The sequence below is a fragment of the Balaenoptera acutorostrata genome, chromosome 11 (assembly GCF_949987535.1).
Source record: "Balaenoptera acutorostrata chromosome 11, mBalAcu1.1, whole genome shotgun sequence".
In the NCBI taxonomy this organism is placed as follows: Eukaryota; Metazoa; Chordata; class Mammalia; order Artiodactyla; family Balaenopteridae; genus Balaenoptera; species Balaenoptera acutorostrata.
The window spans coordinates 46,296,998-46,310,709 of record NC_080074.1 but is presented as its reverse complement, the minus strand read 5'-3'; the positions used below and the strand labels follow the sequence as shown (position 1 = coordinate 46,310,709).

Below are 13,712 nucleotides of genomic sequence, written 5' to 3'. Positions count from 1 at the left end.
AGACAGCCAGTAAGAAAAGGAGTTGGGATTTCAAGCTAGGTCTTGATGACTCCCAGAACTATACAATATTTTACACTAAGAAGGCACTCATTGATTAGTTTCTATTTCCTAATTCTCACATGTCAGCCCTGAATGTATTAGTCATCCATTAGATTATTTTTGTTCAGTCATATTTTGAGTACACAGTTACAGTAAATAGAATAAAAACAAGAGAGGAGGAAAATTGCAATGATGGAGATTGTGTTCACCATGAATATGTTTACATTTCTTTCTTTTACAAAGTGAGTAGGTTCAATAATTATTTGTTGAATGAATACATGAATGAGTTCTGTTATCCTAATTCGCATGAAGCTGCTGCTTTTACAGGGAGTGAACTGAGATGTTCCAGGAAGTTAGAAAGGGCATATATATACCCATTAGAAATGCTGAAGCTTTTTTTTTCTTCTCAGAAAACCTGTTTTGAAATATTAATATCACAACCGTTTTTTGCTCCTCACCCCTCGTCCCCCATCCATTTTCCTTCTCAGGAGTGTTGTTAACCAGCATCCACATAAAAGTTATCACTCATTGACAAAAATAAAGTGCTTACCTGGTCAAAAGTATTAGCATTTGAACTGCAGGTTCTTGTCTCTGGAGATGGGCCTATTTCACTAAAGTACCTGCCTGCTGTGTAGCTTTATTGGTCTTATAATCAGTGATTCACAAAGTAGATAGAATGGTTGATATTGTTATCAGTGGGTGTAGCATACAGTTTTAATGAGTGATATTACAAAATTCTGAGGTCTTTTGAAACATGTGCTCTTAGAATCCCTAAGATTTCCTTTCAAATTTCTAAACAAAATTTTATTTCAAATAGGATCTATGTTTTGTTTTGTTTTGTTCTTCCTTCTTTATTTTCCCCTCTACATCAACTTCCCTATTAGAATCTGTTACACTGAAATCTCCCTGGTAGGCACCCAAGGCAGAAAGGAAGTCGTGACTTCATTTGCACGGGGGTGACACTGTTCTCTACACCAGGTAAAACGGGCTGGGAACTTCTCAGCTTGACCCTAATGCAAAATTCACGAGTACTTATGTTGCATGTTCAGCAAGAGAAATAAAATGTGAATCTTTGTCCCCTTCAGACCAGTAATTAGTAGAGGAACCCAATTTATAACTTCAGGGGGTTCCATGTGACTGTCAGCTTGCAGCAGGAAGCATTTCTGTTCCTCTCTTTCACTCACAATTGAACTATGCAGTCTTTCATCTGTAGAAGAGAGCTTTGTTCACTGTTACTATTACTTGTTAAGCTACCTTATGGTGCATATAATTGAATGATTTGACTAATCCCAGCACACTCCTTTTTATGTATCTAGGGGAGTTTCCACATCCCCTGCACTTTGTAAAATTTCTCTTGAAGTTCTACTTATTTAATATACCTTTAAATATTTAGAGCTATATGTTAATGGATTTATAAATATACTTTCTAAATGCTCCCTACATAAAAATTCCGAAGCACAGAAACATTTTGACAAATCCTTACTTTCTACTGTACATTACAAATTATATTTTCAATGAATTCTATGGACATTAACTCAGTCTTTGTACATGATGAATATAGATGTATCCTAGATATCAGCTGTATCTGCCTTGACTTTTTAGATCTAAGATGGTTTCCAAGACACCTATTCTTCCCTCCCTCCCCCTCCCCCTTCCTTCCTCCTGTCCCTTCCTCCCTCCTTCCTTCTTCCTTTCTTCCTTCCCTCTTTCCTCTCTTCCTTCCTTCCTTCCTTCCTTCTTCCTTCCTTCCCTCATTTATTTAATAACCATTTATTGAGTACCTCACATATGCACTTTTCTATGTCATTGGGAGGCAGCTGCAAATAAAAGAAGGCAAAAATCACTTCCCACCTGGGGCTTAACATTCTATTAGGTAGAGCCAGACCTTTAAGCAATTAGTGATCCACATAGCATGTCAGATGGAGATAAGTGCCATTAAAAATAAAGCTAGAATGGAGGGATAGGAAGTGTGGGGGCACATGGGGCATGGGGAAAGGCTGAATGTTTTAAATGAGTGAATATGGAAAGCTTTATTGGGAAGCTGACTTTTGGGCAAAGAACTTAAGGGAGTGAAGGAGTAAGCCAAGTGGATACCATAGGACGAGGACTCTAGGCAGAGGCAACACAGTGCCCAGATGTTGAGATGGGAACTTTGTTCATGTATTTGAGGAACAGCAAAGAGGCAAGGAGGACTGGAGTGGAGTGAGTAAAGGGGTGAGAAATAGGAGATGAGGTCAAGGAGTAGTGGGTAGGTGACAGATCCTGTAGAGCCAGCAGGCTGTGGTAAGGACTTTGGTTTTTTTAATTGTTGTTGTTGTTTTGTTTGTTTGTGTTTTTGAGGGGGGTATGATGGAGATCTATTGGTCAGTTTTGAGCAGAGGTATTACATAATTTGGCTTCTGTTATAAAAGGGTCACTCTTGTCACTAGGTTGAATACACGGTAGGGCAATGGTTCTCCACTGAGGGGTGATTCTGTCCCTCAGAGGCACTTGGTAATATCTGGAGGCATTTTGTTTTTCACAGCTCAAGGGGGACTGGTGGAGTGTGTGCTATTGCCAGGGAAGCTGCTGAACATCCTACAATGCACATGGCAGCCTCCTACAACAAGGAGTTATCTAGCCCAAGATATTAATAATGCTGAGATTGAGACATCCTGCTGTAGGGGGAAAGGGCAGAGTCATGAAAACCAGTTAAGAGGCTATGGCAAAATTCAGGGAAAATTTGATACTGCTTGGACTGGGGTATTAAGTGTGAGGTAGTCAGAAGTGGTCTAATTCTAGGCATATATTGAAAGTAGAGGCAGCAAATTTGCTGATGAACCAGACGTGGGATTTGGGGGAAAGAGCCGTACCATGAGTGATTCCAAGGTTTTGCGCCTAAGAACTGGAAGGATGGAATTACCATTTACTGAGAGAGAAGGATTGTGGAAAGAGATCATTTTAAAGACTGATACGTCTATTAAACATTTAGGTGGCAACTTGATGTCTGTAAGAAACTCAAGTAGACAGTTCAATTTACAAATATGGAGTTTGGCTGAGTAATCCAGCTAGAGATATACATTTGCCGGCATTTTATGATGTATAAAGCTATGAGGCTGGATGGGATCACCAAGGCTGTGAGAGCAGGTAGAAAAGAGAATAGGAGGGACTTCCTGGGTGGCGCAGTGGTTAAGAATCCGCCTGCCAATGCAGGGGACACAGGTTTGATCCCTGGTCCGGGAAGATCCCACATGCCGCAGAGCAACTAAGCCCATGTGCCACAACTACTGAGCCTACACTCTAGAGCCCGCAAGCCACAACTACTGAGCCTGTGTGCCACAACTATTGAAGCCTGTGCGCCTAGAGCCCGTGCTCCACAGCAAGAGAAGCCACCACAGTGACCGCAACGAAGAGTAGCCCCCGCTCGCTGCCAACTAGAGAAAGCCCGCGCGCAGCAATGAAGACTGAATGCAGAAAAAAAAAAAAAGAGAATAGGAACCGTGTAGCAGTTAGAGAGATTAGGAGCTGGTAAAGGCTACTGAGAAGAAGCAAGTGATTAAGGCACTAAAGAAATAGGTATATTAGATGTTCTGGGCATTTGGTGAAGAAAGTATTTCACAGAAAAGCAGATGATAAATTGTAGTAAGTCAAGATAGATGAGGACTGAGAATTGATCATTCATTGAGACTACCGTGTGACCTGGGCAAGAGCAGTTTCAGGTCAAAAACCTGATGGGTGTGTTCAAGAGCAAATGGGGTGGATGCTACAACTAGAGACAGTGAGTACAGATCACAGATCAGCGTTTCTGAAAATTCTCCATGGGGAGGGTTCTGGAAACAGAGGGAAGGAGAAATATTTGTGTTCTAAAAATACTCACTTCTTGAGAAGAACTGTTTCTGTGAACAGATCACACCCTTACCTCACAGGTTGTCCCGTCCCAGATGTCAAGGGAGTTGTGGAACTTGCCTCTTTTTTTTATTTGCATTAGAAAACCCCAAACAGACCTCCACCAGTTGGCCTGACTCTACTGGTGCTCTGCGGGGATGTGCGCATATGTAAATGTCAGGGCATTACATTGCAAAAACCCCAAACAAACCCTTAAAATGTAATATTGAATCCTTCTTTTCTTAAAAATCACTTTGCTGTTCTGTCATAAACTCAGCAATATCTGCTCTCTTCCCAAATTTTTTTTTTCATTTCTAATTCTGAATAGTCTTAACTTTCTCTGCCATTGTATCATCTTATGCTAGCTCAGCTCTAAGGATTTGAGTTTCCGCTCCAAGTAGTTTATCAGAGTAGTTCCCTAAGAGGAATTCTGATGCTTGCAGTTGGGACAATATTGATTCTCCTTGTTGCATAAGGGTATTCCTTTAACATTTTAAAGCCCAAATAGGCAGGAGGGTGTGCTGTGTAAGGATTTGTTTTTAAATCTCTCCATTAGGTAGTTAAAACTATTAGTAGGAGGTTTGTAGAGATTTTCTCTTTCTTGTTGTTAAGTTGTAATGTGAGGTATAGAACCTGCTTGATACAGTACAGCAAGCCTTTCTATAGCTCTGTGCCCTATTTTCATGAGAACTCTCTGAGGCATGGAGGTTTACTTTAAAAGAAGGTTGTTATAGACTTATAATTAACTTATCTTTCCTCTTATCCCCAAAACTTACTGACCACAACTACAAAAACAAATGAGTTTGTGTTTACTAAATGTGGGCCACTCTTAAGGGCTTCGTACGTTCTAACCCGTTTAATCTTTATTACAGCATTTTGAGGTAGTGGCTGTTATTTTCTCATTTTCCAGGTGACGAAATTTCGGCACTAAGTGACTAAGTAATGTACTCAGATCACACAGCAGGAATTAGTGGATTTATAATTCAAACCCAGGTTCTCTGGCTCCAGATTCTTGGGATTCTGATGAAACAGATTCCAGGAACTTTGAGAATTCAGAGATTAAAATATGGGTCACCTTAATAAACTAGGTAATCTAATTGCTAGAGGAATAATGTAGTAACTTTTTTGTTAATTTCATATTGATGTTAAAAAGTAATATATGGTCCTTATAGAAAATTTGTTAAAAAAATAAATAAGCACATGTCTTATAACTCATAATTTCATCAATCAGAAGATATATTTGAGTATTTTAAATGTTTTTTCATGATAGTTTTTTTTTAATAAGTCAATTAGGTGGCAGATAAAGTGACTCAGATTTGTATTGGAATATTTTGTTATTCATCCTATTTAGATTTCAATTAATTATAATAGTTTTCAGTTTTCTTTTGCTGCTACTTTGTAAATCAATACGTTTCATAAAGGAGTTTGCTTGATTGCTTCTTTTCAGGACACCATGCTTTTATGAAGAATTTGTTACTTCCTTGGCACAGTGCTGTAATTGTAGTGGGAGCACAGGTATTTTGTAACAAGAATTTATGGCTTCAAGGAGGTTGTGATTTCGTTAAGGAGAGAATATGATATTTACAGGAATTAATGGATTAGGGACTCACTATATAGAATATAATCAAGCTCCAAAGTTTTGTGGGGCAAAAATGTAGAACCATGTAGTTAAGAATGTGGGATCATTGCACGATGCTGTAGGCATGAAAGGGACATAAAAAGAAGCCTTACCTTTACTAAAGTCCTGAAAAAAGAAACAAATTTAATCAGAGGTGGAAAAGAAAGGGGAGAAATGATTTTGAGAATTGTGTGGTGGGGAAAGCCATGGATACCTTAGGCTCTATGTATCATGTTGATGGAGTCTATCTATTTTTCTATAATGGAATAGGTAAGCTATGGGATAAATTGCCCTATTGAAGTTCATGAATAAGAGAGGCTAGCTTGAATGACTGAGTTTTGTTTAAGCTATAACAGATAGATCCATTTCTTTATTGTGGTGATGATGATGGAGGTGATGATGATGATGATGTTGATGGTGATGATGATGATTTGCTATTTGCAAGTAGTAAAGCTTTGGAGTTTTTTCCTTCAGAAAATATTTGTATTGACTGCTATACATTTCACTCTCTGTGGTTATGTATCTTTTTTCTTTAAGTAATGGGTATATTTGTTGTTTTTAATTTGAGGTGATAATCATATAATACTATTCTCATTTTAATTATACCTCTCATACTTGAGTTATTATTTGAGGCTTAATTTTTTTAAATGATGACTTTTCTTACCTTCCTTTTGATTAGGTAAATATTGAGTGCTATATATATGTTTTGTTGATAGCCTCAAGTTAACACTGCTTTTTAAAATAAAATCTCTAGAAGCTCTTTATATAGTCTGGTCTAATTATGTATAATGTCTGTTCACTCCCAAGATGCTTCCTTCAACCAGAATCCCTAAAAATGTTTGAATATACACTGGAGCTATTTAATGATGTGGTTTCTTGGTGGAGACGAACATAAGGATCTCTGTAGCTTAACATTACTAGTGCATTTCTTAGGAAATCAGATGAGGCAGTTCTTTGCCTTCTAGTTTACCAGGTACTTTAGAGAAATAAGTTTCTTCAAATGACTATCCTTTCCCCCCTCTTTGGAATCAAATAACTATAGTCTCCCAATTTTATGAAGGTAATTTATTTCTGAAAAACCCTTCATGTGGTGATTTTCTCATCAACCCAACAGTTATCATGTCTTTTAATGGAAAATATTTTTTATATGTTCCTACCCTTCACTCTGATAACCATTTGTGCTGAAACACCACCAAACCCTGTTAAAACAGACACAGTTACTTCAATACTTAACAAGTATTTTAACACAATTTAGCAAGGCATTTCCCCCTTCATTAATTATTCTGTAATATGGCCATTTAACTGTTCTTGTTAAGCTGTTTTGCAGCTATTACATGCTATACGCTTCCAAGACTGTACTAGCAAACAAAACATATATATGATGCTCAATGTTTATAATGTTCAGTTACTAATACAAAAAAAGAAATAAACAAATCAATGCAAACAATGCCTTTTAGTGGGAATGATGCATAAGATTATTACTGCTATAAACTAGCAAACCACAAGTACACTGGGTGGAGAATTTTATGCAACACAAACCAGCTGTAGAACTGAATTAACTAATTAATTCAACAGCATTTATTGAGTAGTTACTATGTATATTGTAGTCAGCAACAGTGGCCTCTTCCGCTAGAAGCTTACAGTCTAGTTAAAGAGAAGTTTTTTTATTATTTAGCTAGTTTGCCAATATTGTTACTTGTTCAGTTTGTTTACCGCCCTCCTCCCTCCTTCTCTGGTTTTAAGAATTTCAGAGCTTCACAACTTTGGACTTACTCCTAAGTATATTTTCACGAATTCAGTCAGGGTTTTGTGAAATAGTGTTTATCCTGAAAATGAATGCAACTTTAGAAAGTGCTTAACTTAATCAGGGCTTATTTATAGATGCCTCCAAGGCATTGTTTTACATATTCCAACAGAGGTATTTGGCCCTGACAACTTTGCCATTAAGCTAGGAAATAACTACTTTCAACATTTTCCTATGTAGTTATTGCACGAGTCTTGTGCCATATGCTCTGCTCTCTTTCCTATTAATATGGGTCGAGTGGTGTTGGTCCAGTAATGGACACCTCCTCGTCTTGTGCACCTGATCCCATCCTCTCTCACCTGCTCAAGGACATCCCTTTAGCAATTCTCTCTTCTCTTTCCTGGATCTTCAATTCTCCATCTTTGTTGGGTCTTTCCCCATCAGCATTAAAAACGTAGTGCTATTTCTCTCAGCCTAACCACACACATGCACACTGACTGCAGCTACTATATCATTCTCTCCTTTATTTTACAGCTAAACTGCTTGAAAGGGTTGTCCGTCTCCACTGACTCCAATTTCTTGCTTTCCCTTGTCTCTTGAGTGCACTCTACATCAGGCTTTTGCCCCCAACCCTACACTAAAACTGCTGTTGTTGAGTTCAGTAATGCTTCTACATTGCTAAATCCAATGGCCAATTCTCAGTCTTCATCTTGAGCTGTCAACAGCATCTGACACAGTTGTTCTCTCCAAATCCTTGAAACACATTTTTCACTTGTCTTTGAAGGCAACACATTTTCCTGTTTTGGGGGTTTGTTTTTCTTTACTGGATGTTCTTTCCGAGTCTAGTTTTTCCTCCTCTTCCCCTCTCTAGCTGCTTAATACTGGAGTGCCCCAGGACTCCGGTTTTGCACCTCTTCTCTTTGATACCTACGTTGGTGGTGACCTCATCCAGCCTCATGGCTTAAATGCCATCTGCTGATGCTGGATTCCCAAATTTACATCTCCAGCCTGGTTCTTGCTCATCCATTCCAAATTTCTACATTCTACTGACTATTTGATAGCTACATTTGGATGCCTAATGAATATCTCAAATTAACATATTCATATTTAGCTTCAGATATTAAACCACTATCTTGCTCCTTCCATAATCTTCCCCATCTCAGTAAAGGGGAGCTTCATCCCTTCGAAAGTTGTTCAGGTAAAAAAATCCTTAGACTTGTAATGTTTTTCTCTCATGTTACTCATCTAAACCATCAACAAATCCTTTTGGTTCCACATTCTGAGTGTATTTAGAGTCTGATCACTTCTCCGCATTTCCAAAGCTACTACTCTCATTCTTGCCTGGGTGAAGAGTTCAACATCACTGAGATGTGAAGTTAAAGTGGTATGAGAACGTGAGATACTTGAATTTACTGAGTTCTTGGGAAGGATATTGGACTTACCTGGTGGTGTTGCACTCCTGCTCAAACGTTCCAGTGGCTTCCCATTAATAATAGAGTAGAATCCAGAATTCTTCTTTGGCCTGCAAGACCCTTGAGGATCTGGCCACTTGCTGCTATACTCCAACTTTATCTCCTACTTCTCTCCTTCTCACTCTGTCTGGTTCAGCTGCAGTACCATCCTTGTTTATTCTCCAACATACCAAGCATGTGCCAGCCTTGGGTCTTTGCATTCATTCTTCCCTCAGCCCAGAACACTTTTCCTTCAGATATGTGCATGACTGAAATATCACCTTTTCCAGGGAGGTCTTCTTGGATCCCCCTACTTAAATTGCAGCCTTGCCAATCACTTCCCACCTCTCTTCCCTGATTTACTTTTCTCCATAGCACTTTCTATTATCTTTCTTAATATGTATTTTATTTATGTTTTATTTTATTTATTATCTGTCTCCAAGCTACCTCTCCTCCTTTGCCAAACGTGAATGTTCTATGAGAACAGACATTTTTTTGGTCTGTTTGTCTTCTGCTCTATTCTCTCTGCCTAGAACAGTGCTTGGCCCAAGGTAGGTAATCAATAAATTATTGTTGAATGAATGAGTAATCGCTGACTTCTTTCTCTTTTAACTATCTTTACCACACTAGAAAGGGGAAAAAGGCAAAGCTTTGGCTACTTTGTGAATGAAATAAAATATGATTCTTTTTAACAGAATAAACAACGAAATATTGGTGATGTTCATTTAAACTACCAAGGAAACTCTTTTTTTGGTAAATACAAGTGAAAGAGGTGAAAGTTGAATTAGTTGTAGTTGCAGCCACTTTCCGATTAGAATTTATGTAAAGGAAATATTTGGTGAAAAATGGGTGAGTTGATACCAAGAAGAAGTATTGAGCTTTTGGTTTATTATCTTGGCGACTCTAGACTGAGGCTATTAAGAGGCCATACTTCGTACCTGGGATGATTTTGCTATCTGAAAATGAAATAAGTATCTAGTTGTCTATGAGCTCTTGTTGTTCTTGGAAATGAAAACAACATTTACTCATGGATTTGATAACGTTGTTAAATACCTGTTATATACTAGATACTGTTCTATTAGATACTGAAGAATCTGCAGGTAACCAAAGAGACAACAGTCCCCATCCTCATTGGGCTTATATTTTAATAGGGCAGAGAGGCAAACAATAAAATAAGTATATAATGTTAGAAAGTGATAAGTACTCTAGAGAAAATAAAGCAGAGAAGCAAGTGTCAGAAATATTGGTGGGGGGAGGGGTTGAAGTTTTAAACAGGTTGGATGGTCAGGGAATGCCTTGCTGAAAATGGTGACATTTGATTCAAAATCTGAAAGAGTGTGGGAACTCTAAGGAAGAGGGTATCTGACTTGTTGAAGAACCAGTGTGCCTGATGCAGAGTGAATGAGACAGAGTAGGGTGAGATGAAGTCTGAGAAGTAACTGTGCCAGGTGATGAAGGATCCTGTTGGTTAGCCATTGAATGACATTCACTTTTATTTTGAGCAAAGGCATTGCTCTAGTGGCTTGGGCTGCCATAACAAAATCCATAGACTGGGTGGCTTTAACAACAGAATTTTATTTTCTCACAGTTCTGGAGGCTGGAAGTCTGAGATCAGAGTGCCAGTATGGTTGAGTTCTGGTGAGAGCTCTCTTCCTGGTTTGCAGACGTCCACCTTCTTGGTATGTTTTCCCATGGCAGAGGGAGACAAAGCAAGCTCTCTGGTGCTTACTTTTATGAGAATACTAATCTCATCATGAGGGCCCTATTCTTTTGACCTCTTCTAAACCTGAATACCTGCTTCTTAAGGTCCCATCTCCAAATACCATCACATTGGGAGTTAGGGCTTCAATGAATGAATTTTGGGGGATATAATTCAGTCCATAGCAGGCATGATCTGGCATGACTTACATTTTTAAGGGATCACATTGGCTGTTTCATGAAGAACAGGTTGTTGGGGGAAGGGGAGTCAAACCCAAAGCAGAGAGAAACTATTATATTAATCCAAGAAATTAATACTGTATCGGACCAGAGTCATAGCAGTGGAGGTGGTGAGAAATGGGCAGATTCTGAATATTTTGAAGGGAGGATCAACAGAGTTTACTACTTTACAATAGGACTTCAAATGAAGGTTTGATGTCAGTTTCAAGTACAGTTTAGAAAATTGTGACAAGTTTGAAAAACGAGGTTTCTTTTCTCCCCCCCGTGACTTACTTTTTCTGTGTAGCTACAATGAAAGGGAACAATGTTTTTATGCCTCCTTCTCTTTTTCTTGGTCATTTGAAATTAACGTAGCAAGATAAATAATTTGTATTTTCTGTGTTTGCTAGATGGAGCAGCTGTATTTAGAACAAAATTGTGGTTGTAATAATCCTCTTCTGAGAGTGAGTTACTTCCTCCACTGGCCGTTGGTCAATCTGGAATTAATTATAGCCAAATTGCTATCCAAAGCCCTAGAGAAAAGGAGGACCATTTCATTAAGGTCTAGGCTGGGGATTACTGCTGACAGAAGCACTGCCAATCAGGCAGTTTTAAAAGAAAGGTGACTATTGCCATAAACTTGAGAGCTAAAATAGCTTATATTGAGATCAGAAGGTTTTTCCAAATAGCTTCATTTCAAGAAACTGAGACTGAGGGATAGTTATGTAAAGTAAGGTTAAGTATCTAAAAGTCAATTAAGGCAAAATGCTCTTAGGAGAGAAAGAGTCAAAATACATTTTTTTTTTCTTTTCTTTGTTCCAGTGTAATTGTGATAGTGTTCCTTTTCCAATTCAGAACTTTTCAGATGTTTCCACTGTAAAGATTTGCCATGATTACTTATTGATTACAATTTCTAAGGTTTAGGAATTCTAAGTGGTAATCATAATCAGGGCATCCCTTTGCCGTTGGCCTTAAAGTCTTTTGATCTTATCAGATAATAACGGGTAATAAACATCCTTGCTGTAAACTATAGAATATCTACTTATAATTTTGTAAGGTGAGAAGCAGATGTGCTATTGTAACCTGAGTGAGGTGTACGTATTTTGTTCACTCCCTTGTCAAATATAGGAGACAAATCCTCAGCAAACCATATAAGATTCAACGTGGATGGATATTGGGAGATTATTACAAAGTAAAAAGAATGTTAGAAAAAAAATTCTAGCTAATGTAGAAGTGATATAATCATTTGAATGAAGTATTATCACTGATTCACTTTATTATACAGCAGAAACTAACACACCATTGTAAAGCAATTATACTCCAATAAAGATGTTTAAAAAAAAAAGCTGAAAAAAAATGCCATTCTCATTAAAAAAAAAAATCAGCTATTTTTTAAAGTTTTAACATTATGACTTTATCTACCATGACACTGGGGGATCTAGGATTGAGACTAAAACTTTTTTTTTTTTTAATTTTATTTATTTATTTATGGCCGTGTTGGGTCTTCGTTTCTGTGCGAGGGCTTTCTCTAGTTGCAGCAAGTGGGGGCCACTCTTCATCGCAGTGCGCGGGCCTCTCACTATCACGGCCTCTCTTGTTGCGGAGCACAGGCTCCAGACGCGCAGGCTCAGCAATTGTGGCTCATGGGCCTAGTCGCTCCGTGGCATGTGGGATCTTCCCAGACCAGGGCTCGAACCCGTGTTCCCTGCATTGGCAGGCAGATTCTCGACCACTGCGCCACCAGGGAAGGCCCGAGACTAAAGCTTTTTGAGAGATTTCAAATGTAAAATGGACCAGTGGTCCATCTTTTAGTCTCAAAATTATTCATTCCTGTCTCTTTGAGAATCTTGATGCTGCTGCTTATGGACTTTGAAATGTAAAGCAGACTGAAGTGTAAAACAAACTTTAGTAAGGGAGGTTGCAATATACAAGCAGAGCAAATCCAATATGGTAGTTGTAAATATTACAGGTAGTTGTAAATATTACGCCTTAAAGCTTAGGGCGTTTAAGCTTTTTAAAGGGTAATTTTGAGAGCCGTTGAGTCCCAAATGCCATTTTTCAGTTGGAGGAATTTTAATGGTTTATAACTTAGATGTATTCTTTATTGGCTTTATTATTTTTCCTTGTGGGTTCTATATTCGTATGGGAAATAATTCATGAGTGACCTAGAGTGTGTCTTCAATAGTATAAAATAGGATGGTTTTAGCTTTTAAATAGTTTAGCAATTCTTTTTATTTTACAGGCAGAAAAATATTCACTAAGCTGTAAAATAATTGGTAGGTTGATAACGTTTAGGATCATTTAGCTTCTTAAGTACATTGAGATATAACCTGTTAATTTTTATTAATACTAATAAGCCAGCTGGTAAATGGTATGAAACTTGATGAGCAAAATTCCTCTCCTGGGCAGAACCAATACTCCATGTCTGTAGCGGAAATTTGGATATACCCCAAATCATGAATTCTTATTGCTATGGATTGACTTGTATGTCCCCCAAATTCATATGTTGAAGATTTAATTCTCCTTGTGACTGTATTTGGAGACAGGAGGTAATTAAGAGGTAATTGAGGTTAAATGAGGTCATAAGGGTAGAGTCCTAATCCATTAGCTTTGGTGTTTTATAAGAAGAGGAAGAGAGAGAGATCTCTATCTTCCACATGAGGACACAGCAAAAGGTGGGTGTCGACAAGCCAAGAAGAAAGGAAGAGAGCTCTCGCTAGAACCTAACCATACTGGTGACCTGAACTCAGATTTCTAGCTTCCAGAACTGTGAGAAAATGAATTTTTGTGGTTTAAGTCTATGGTATTTTGTTATGGCAGCCCAAGCTGTCTAACACTTCTGTGCATGGGTTTGAGTCATTTACAACGCTGTTTGCTTAGGCTGAGGTGGGGATGACAATGAGGAATAGGCCAAAATAAAGACTGTAGCAACCACTTGAATTATGCAGGCCTTTCCATTACCATTCTATTTTGCTTCAATTACTTTGACTACTTAAGAAGAAATTATTGCTTTACCTTTTAAAGTATCGTTACTTTGCCTCTCCCTCTTATCTGTAGTGAAAAAAATCTGTGATTAGAA

General features: G+C 38.1%; 1 protein-coding gene across 1 annotated transcript in view; it reads left to right on the top strand.

Moving 5' to 3' along the window:
• TRHDE (thyrotropin releasing hormone degrading enzyme) overlaps positions 1–13,712 on the top strand; it is a 412,025-nt gene that overhangs the window by 145,653 nt on the left and 252,660 nt on the right. The gene's annotated exons all lie outside the window — the stretch shown is intronic.